Source organism: Hippocampus guttulatus, chromosome 3, assembly GCF_054856545.1.
Source record: "Hippocampus guttulatus isolate MCC_2025c chromosome 3, RoL_Hgut_1.0, whole genome shotgun sequence".
Taxonomy (NCBI): domain Eukaryota; kingdom Metazoa; phylum Chordata; class Actinopteri; order Syngnathiformes; family Syngnathidae; genus Hippocampus; species Hippocampus guttulatus.
In genome coordinates this window covers 26333003-26342669 of record NC_141263.1, presented here as the reverse complement: position 1 = coordinate 26342669, position 9667 = coordinate 26333003, and positions in this window count along the sequence as shown.

The window sequence follows — 9667 nt, the reverse complement described above, 5'->3', positions numbered from 1 at the left end:
AAAAGCAGTGTTCATGTTTCCCCAAGTGACCGCTCTATTTTCCATGACTGATTAACAAATATAATCACCCCCACCCTCTGTTCCCGTCACAGCTGTGGTTATTTTAATCTTTGGTTTCACTTTTTTTTTTTTTTTTTAAATTCACACTCCCATGACCCACATCTGAACTGGGGCCACATGACAGCAAAAAATAAATAAAAAAAATAAAATCGAATGCTGAATCCTGCAGTCTATAAAATAGATTGATGGGTTGCTGGTTGTACATGTAAGTAAATGGACATTTATTTTGGGAGGAGGCAATTTATGGCATAAACAACACGAGAGTAGCCAAATATTTTGGGGAAATGTGTTTATAAGGAAACGTACTCATCATTATCACTGTTTTTATAGAAATACAAACATTTTGATTTCCGTTCTGAGCTCCAGCCTTCCTCGATGGCACATGTGTCAAACTCATTTTTGTCGCGGGCCACTTTGGAGTGACATCTTCCCCCGGAGGGCCATTATGACAGTGAAACCACAAAAACGTTTTTAATCGTCTTACCGCATTATTACTTGTACACAACAAATTGATGGATTACTAGTTTTGAAATCAGTCAAGTCAATTCAAATAGTTTGTTCAATTCTTGTTCCAATGAGCGTAATCTGGGTTAGAATATTTTTGCAAAATCTCAATGTTATTTTTGACACCAGTGCTCTATGGAGTCCCCCACCAAAAATAAATAAATAAAAATAAAAAGCGTGTTGGGGCCATCAAATACTTGAAGTGATCAGAATCAGAATCTGATTGGCTTTATTTTCGTTGTAAACATGTCACAACCAATTTCGGAGTGCTTCTCCCTGAAGTGCATCCAAAAAACAGTGAATATTATCCACGTGTGTGAATGTGAGCGTGAACAGCTGTCTTTTTGTGCCCTGCGATTTAGGCGGTGACCAGTCTAGTCAGCCGAAATAGGTTCTCGCTCATCGGCAGCATAACGATCAGTACGGAAAATGCGATACAATCACATTTTGGCAAACAGGCAACTGCATGTTGTTGCGCCGAATTAAAATTCAGTCTGAGAAATGTTTCTTCATTCCTTGCTGAGACATCTGCAGTCTGGACCTTGAGGTTGCCAAGCAACCACTGTGAACCATATTCATTCAGAGAAATTCTCATCTATTGTTAATTGGACTTGGTTTCACGAGAAATTTTTTTTTGTGACATAAAAAAAAAAGAATTAATCTATGACTCATTTCTATATTCTCAAGAGGGGAAATCAAGTGCAAAGCATCACTTCTGTTTGCGTTTTGATTGCAATTGATTGTGTCATCACATATGATTGTCTTTAATTAATACCGTGCAAGGCGGCCCGGTAGTCCAGTGGTTAGCACGTCGACTTCACAGTGCAGAGGTACCGGGTTCAATTCCAGCTGCGGCCTCCCTGTGTGGAGTTTGCATGTTCTCCCCGGGCCAGCGTGGGTTTTCTCCGGGTACTCCGGTTTCCTCCCACATTCCAAAAACATGCATGGCAGGCTGATTGAACGCTCTAAATTGTCCCTAGGTGTGAATGTGAGCGTGGATGGTTGTTCGTCTCCGTGTGCCCTGCGATTGGCTGGCAACCGATTCAGGGTGTCCCCAGCCTACTGCCCGAAGACAGCTGGGATAGGCTCCAGCACCCCCCGCAACCCTAGTGAGGATCAAGCGGTTCGGAAAATGGATGGATGGATGGATAATACCGTGCATGCTTCCCTGGTCTGCTGTCGAACAGAAGCAGCTATCATGAGAAATGATGGGAGTCTGTTTTTTTTTCCCCATAAAACTGAGCTCACCAAAACTTTTTCACTTAAAAGGTTCAAAACATTAACATTAGCCCTTGGAACATTCTCAGTTGTTTCACCGGCGCTTGCTCTTTTGGTCACTTTGACTAAATGGCATGGCATTTGAGGAGGTCCGAAGGTTTTCTGTGTGAATGACAAATGAGTGTCAGGAGTAACGTTGCAAAACCCCATCGCACTTGCGGAAATTTTCTGAATGACTGAAGTCCGCATCTGCTGTAGCTCAACAAATATGTCCAGGCTTTAGGAAATATAGCGTTAAGAAAGTATATCCATCTATGGCTTTAAAGCCCCCAAATAAACCCATTATACAGGCCCTTGAAAAAAATAAATACTTGGAAATCAGGAGAGAGAAAACAAAATTAGCCGTGAATACGCCTCCCCTGTGTGATGGCGTGATTTTGCTGAAAGTGGTTTTGAACTGTTTGACGAAAGAAATGCATTGACAAATGCTGTAACATGCGTCACTGCTGCTATTTCAGGCACTTTGGACCCTGCAATCACTCTTTCACTTCAGTCTACAAGACAGGCGGCTGAGAATCGACCATTTCAAATCGAGACGCAGTAGGAATCAATGCATGCTAATGCCAAGTGGTTCTGTGACTATTGTTTGCGCAAGTGCTCCCTTCTCACCTCCAAATCAGCGGAGGATCAGGAGTGAATTGAAATGACCTGCTTAATGTTTTATTACATTTATTTGAAGCAAGGTCGTCGTCAGCGCGGCAGCACGGGACGGTAAAAACCAAACAGTCCTTCTTCATAAAAATAAATAACATGACCTCAAACCTGTAAAACTGTTCGAATCACCCATTCCCCGCCAAAAATTTATCTAACTCAAAAATGATTTTTGGGGGAGTAGTAAAGCAGTTGTTCTCTGTGCAATTAAAAAAAAATCAATCTTGCACTTTACTTTGTACTGCAGTCTAACACTGCAATTTGCAACGCATCACAATGAAATGTCATGTCAAGTATTGCTTAAAAAATATTTTGATCAAAAATAAGATATGAAGCCATATTTAGAAGTAATATTGCACTCATACAAATCAATTGCAGGTGCTTCACATTTTGGCACGCTCCAGTGCAGCGGTGTCAAACTAATTTTTGTCGTGGGCCGCATTTTAGTTAGCGTCTCCCTTGGAGCGCCATTACGGCTGAAATCATCTGTAAAAGTCAATAATTACGATTTATTCAACTATTGTTTAAGTTACTGTAACGACGGGTTTGGGAACAAGAAAATTGTTCACCCTTATTTATTACAAATGAGAATTTGACATTTTGGTCGAGATTTTAGGAAGCATCATGGAAGGGTGACATGTTTGATTTGCCTTCGCGGGCCACATAAAATGATGCGGCGGGCCAGATCTGGCCCTCGGGCCTTGAGTTTGACACATGTGCTCTCGTGGATGAGAATATGGCCTGTGAGCAAAAGGACAAGGTTTGATTCCCCCGACGGGCTTATTGAATGATTATTGATGGTGAAGGCTTCCCCCCAACCGCTGTCCACTCTTCTGTGTGTCTTTGGTGTAATCATGCTATTTCAATTTACAACACGTTAAACTTAGTGTAACTCCTTCAAGAAGACCATTCGTTTCCATTTTTGTTGCACTACTCAGACAAGCAGACCACACACACAGTCGGACTTGCGGCGAAAATGTCACAGTAATGCCTTCTTTGTTTAATTTCGGTCATTTTAAAACAAACCGGATTATCCCTTGAAATTAAAAATAGATTGGAGAATATTGAGAGCGCGCCTGATAATAGCCGGCCAGTGTCTATTTGGAAGGCTCAAATCATTCCATCCGTTTCCGACCACCATTATGAACACGCGACGAATGACACATTCCCATCTTGACTCCAGCACGCGTACGACTGTGGCGTTTGGACTTCAGAGCAAAGGATTGTGAAGAGCAACCGTGACTCATTTTCCCACTGTCACTCAGACATAAAAAGTAACGGCTACAATGAGACACGGCTGCTCCAGCGTTTGTTGTAAGAGTGGCTTAGTTTTAAGATGAAATGATAACACCACTGACACCCCTGACCGCCTCCCCCGCGCACCCGCCACCTCCCCTGACACCCATCTCTCACACACCGTCCACCACCATTCTCTCAGTGAACACAAGATGAGGCAAGCAGCCTCTGGCATCAGTCATGAGCTCATCCTTGAGCAGGACAAGATCGGCTGTCCTCGACTTGGCAAATTGGCCGTGAAATAACGAAGGCCACAGAAAGAAATTAGCTTGAGGACGTCGAGTCACTGTGCATTTTGACTCACTACCGCAAATACAAAGTCTCTGTAGCGTCATAGAGAGGGATGTCCGATACCAGTTTTATTTTATTTTTTTTTACCAGATCGATATTCACACTTGATTGCTCACCGATACGACTAGAATGTATGATACAGTACATCAAATATTAATTTTAAAAAATGACAGATAATTGTGAACAAAGACCTTTAAGATGATTCGCTGCAGTGCCGCACCAACTATGGGCAAGCAAAACGTATTCAATGTCAGATTTTTTTTTTTGCCTTATGTATCGGTGGCTGGTATCAGCAACCTTCACCAGTACCCGATACCTTGAAATTAGGCCGGTATCGGCGTGATTCCGTTACCTGGCCTGGTCGCAGGTCACTCACAGGTCACATATCGTAACATCGTAACAAATCCAACAACTGTATGAATGTTGGATTGTCCTCAAATTTATCACATGATGATTAGTAATTGAATATTATTGACCTTTTTTTTTGGAGGAAATAGCACATATTTTACATACGACGTGCCTATCCGAAACCCTGATGGGATGCCGCCAGAAGAAAGTTTTGACGTGAGGTCGCACTGCAGCTATTATGGTGAAAAACTGAAATGTATAATGATGCGGTGCATTCATATTATTTTAAAAGAAGAATTGGGGGCGAGGGTTTGTTGTCGTTATTGTTTTTTTTAAGCACGTAAGACCATGTTTTTCCCGTTGCCAAGCTTCACGTGATTAAAAAGTAAACATAACCAAGGACGGCGAAGCAGACACAATGACCCAATGATCAAATAAAGACCCAGTTGTTCGGTTTTCTATTTTTACAACTTTTGCAACCGCGGAATAGTCAGTCATCATAAAGCCAATCATCGATTCATTGAACCAAGCGAACGCTTATCTGTCTGCATCCCGGAGCTCCATCAACACTAATTGGACGGAAAGAATCCGAAGGGGAAGATTCAGCAGGCTGTGAACTCGGCAGCTGTTATGCTGTTTGTTTTTTCAAAGTGATGCAAACTGACCAGCGCCGGAGGCCCTCCGATGCCCGTTTTCTTTTTTTCTTTTTACCGGACGCTGCTTTCGAACGCGGGGCCAAGGGTTGGTCGCACACGTGACCTAATGAACAGTGACTGGAAAGCCTTGCAAGTGGCGCTGTCAACACCGGGACATAAATAAAGCTAAAGATAGGGCAACGCGGCTTCGGCCCGGCCTTCTGGTCAGACGAGGGCTTTTTATAGAACGACTCTGATTTATAAAAGGCGAACGGGGACTATTTTTACCTAGTAGGCTTGTGTGGGCTGAGGGGGGATAGTGATCTTGGAAACTTGTGATGCGTTTGTGAGCGTGACTGACCCCTTTGACTTGAGCGTGTTGGTGTGGTGGGCATGGAGATAATGGATGAGCCAGAACCTTGTGATGTCCTGGAGGAGGTCCAAGAGAGGGATCGCGTGGGCCTCTCCTTCATGTTAATGTTGATTGGGGGGAGGGGGGGGGGGGGGTCTCAGAATGATTCAGTCATCAATGCATTTTGTTTTATACTGTTATAAATCTCAAAAGACGAAACCCACTGCTCTATGGGCTCTCTTTTCATAAACTGCACAGGAGCAGCAGCACATCTTGATTTTTGCACCTGTGCAGGACCCGTTGAGCCTGTTTGGGAACTTGGTTCATCTCTCAGCCATGCATTCGGAGGGTGGCTTTTTGTTGACGCGCCCAGCGCATCGGACATTTTGGCGGCATAAATGTATGTCAATGTGAAAGCAGCTGGGGGGGGGGGGGGGGGGGGGTCCGCAAAACAAAAACTTGGAAACACACGAGCAACAATTAACATTCATTTTTAGATTGAATAAAATTTGCACGCGCACACATCTGGAAGATTGGCAACACCAGTTACCAATATACAGACAAAAAAATAATTCAGTAGATACAATGTAAAGAATAACAATAATAACAAAAACATGAATCTGGAATTTATGTTACTTCTCTTTAAAAAAAATCCAACTCATTATCTTGTCTCATTTCCTTTTAATTTTCTAGGCATCCTTTGAAAAAGATAAAACAGTTGTCTATTGTTCCTTCTAGGCTGGCATCACTTCCAGTCACACAATTTGATCAAATCTCCACTTTCAGCAATGAAAATGTCAGGGGCAATAGATTAATGTAGATGAGAAATTTCATGTTCAAACCTTTCAGCTAGATGACACACTATGGGAGTACACTGGCAGACGGAATCTGAGCTGCGAGATTTCATTCATAAGTATAACAACACCGTGCATCGCAGCCTTCAAAGGAGAAATCAATTTATGAAAAAGATTATTATTATCCCCATCAAATTTTGGAAATCATCTCACTGACCACGGCACAGCAGTGGAGAGGGCAGGGCGAGGGTTAAGTGGGTTGGGAATCACACATGGACACAAACATTGGGGGTGGAAGGCAGGGTTCAAGTGTCCACTTCAATGAACTATGATCTCCCGAGTCAACTTTACATCATGTTGGTCTGCTTGCAGTCCTATACAAACATACTTTGCATGCCTCGACTGGCCGCAGGACTCGAGCGTATCTGTTTCAAGTTAAGATGGACCACTTCAAGTCAGGTTTTTAAAATCCACCCTGCTGCGCCCGCTTTACGGCAACCTGTAAAAACACCAACACGAGGTCTAAACCACCCCTGCGCACACTTTGACTGCACCTCATGCTCGACTTGCGCTGGCCACAAAAATAGAGCTTTGAGTGTTTTATGAAAAATGGCTGGGCGGCATCGATCTTGCATGGATGGGTGAATGGATCGATGGATTGATCGATAGGCTTCAGAATTTTTCCAGTATCTTTCCACCTGAAGAGTCTCTGAAGTCGCTGTCCGCCCATCGAGTGTGAAACTTTTTTTGTTTTTAAACTGCTTGGAAAATGTGAATTCCCGAGATAACAACTTTTACAGTTTTTTTTTTGTTAATTTTTAAGTCCCTCCTGGTGCCAATTCAATGACAGAATCAACCGAGAATGTAAATACATCTGACCGTCAAGTCTCTTGACGGTGGCTTCATGTATGAAATCTGGAAGCCAAATATCTTTTGACAGTGATTTTAAACAGACATGTATGAAATGAATATGCCTTGATGCACTTCTGGGTGCGTTGCTATAGCGACCCCGGAACAAACATGCAAGCTTGGTCTTACTCACTACTCGGGGAGATTTCACGGTTCATTCATGGAAGTCAGTCGAGTTCCCAAAAGACAACGAGGCCCACTACCAACATCATGTGCTTCACGGCAGCGTAACCGGACCTGCGTCGATTCACACGTCAAGGATCAGGGTGCACTCGTCATACACTCTCTGAGCCCACAATTCAATCAACAGCGTCTCATCAGTACTTGGAGCGACCAACTGGCCAATAGATCACCTGCAAGGTCACGTTTGATGGCGGATGAGTTGAGAGTCAAGTACGGAATCGCAGATCGTGACCGTGTCTCTGTGAGTCTGGCGCTATTTTCTCGAAATAGACCACCAAGAGACGGACGGGCCCGATGAAACTTATCGATGCGATCTCTGTGATTCATTGTATACAATACGGAGCAGACCAAGGCCCTTGGCTGTCAACTTAACGGCCTTTACTGTTTATACGCAGCCTGCTGTTAATCCGGCAAGTTGTTATCGCCGCACCTTTAACTTGACCCTGAACATGGCAGAGAACCAAATGTCAGCGTCCGCAGAGGAAGAGGGGTTGCGCGGAAACCAAAGCTTTGCTTTCCTCAACATCCATCCAAACAAAATAGATCCTAAATAAAGGCGTCGTAACGAAAACAGAAACATTTGTCACCAGAAGGATTTTAATGGGTTGGATATTTTTATGAGGTGGTTTTTATTTCCTGACAAGGTGATGCAGATGGATCACGGGCTCAAAGACAAGTAGGGGAGATATGAACGGGCCGGAGTTTGTGCTTTGTTGCTCTGTTGTTTGTGTCCACGGCAACTGCACAGTGACTGCTTCGCCGCGCTGCCAGATAGAGTCGCTGTCCTTGCCAATTCTGAGAAACCAAGGAGATTCAAAGGAACATTTCTTGAAATCTTTTGCTGAAAATTCAATGATACGCTTGCGTTTACAGACGCTACCCTCACTTTTGCTGTTTTAAACGCATAATAGTTGTATGACTCTTGCGAAAAACAATTAATAAAAGACTGAAAAATTCCAGTACAGTATTTCACCATTTATACGATCTTTGCTATACAACCGAGCCAGTAACTTGTCTTCTTCTTACATTGCCCTTCATTGGAACTTTGAATGTTATTGAACTCAACATACATTACCAAATATGCTTGCAGGCCTCAATTCAGAAAACAGTGTGAGGTGAAAACGACACGCGATGACCCATTCGTCGTCAATTTTGGTCGCTGAATTGTCTTTACGTCATTGCAATTATCACATCGTTTTGACCTTAACTATTTGGTCAGAGGTTATAGATTGCCCCTACAAGCACAAAGACTGTGCTAAATATACACGTGACTGGTGCTATTTCTGAGGTCTGACAGTAATATCTTGTAACATAGCACATCGATTTGGCCGGCGATGATGAGCGTGGTCGGGTATTCTCTGTCTCAATGAAGCTTCCTGGTGCTATTTCGGTCGGCTTATTTGAGAATGCGTGTTACTTCACGCACGCCCGCTCTCATTCTTTATTTATTAGCATGCTAACAGATTTATTTTTATAGCCGTCAGCATTCAGGTGCTAAGGAAACCGATGCAAACAATAACGCTGATTTGTATAAATGACACGATAAAAGATTCCGATTCGGAAAACTTTATTTATCCCCGTGGGGCAATTAAGAGTGGAAAAGTGATCTTGGCAACGTCAAATGCCATAGAAGGTTTGGGGGGGGGGGGGGGGGATTTGCCATTTCAATGTTCTTCTGTCGATGGTGAAGACGTTAAGTACACATATTGCAGTTTGTGGGAAATAATCGCTTTATAATTCCAATAACCAAATGAATCTTTCCTAAATTAGACTCACCGCATCCTTAGAAAGAGGAGGGCGCCATCTACGGGATGGACTCAAGACTGCAGCAATAAACAGTGTGACGGGATGGTCAGTGAAATACAATAGTATTTATTCGATTTTGCGGCTAAAATGCATATAAATGACCGATTTTCATAGCCTGTTATTATAGTGGTTTCTTCTTTGAAGTCGGAATCATCACTTGCACTCGATCATTTGTAAACAAAAGCACAATTCCCATCCTGCAAACTCCCGTGACCTTATTCAGGATAAGCGGTGTTGAAAATGGATAGATGGATGCATTTTGTCTGTGTCCCCTGCAACAATCTGGCTACTAATTACCTTGAATGCTGCCTTGGGGGCTTTCTCTGTTCTGCAATTTTTGAGTTTAAACATTTGCTTGAATGTTGTCCTCTAAAAAAATAAAAACAATGTAGATCCCAGGTACAAGGTGCAAGTGTTGCAAACTTAATGGCAGATTTTGACACTCATTTTCACTCAGTTCTCAGTGTTTCTGAAGGGGGGGGGGTGTAACATTTTATTTCAACAAACATGACATATTACATAGGATTTCAGACCACTCATGAAATAAATTATGAGGCCCG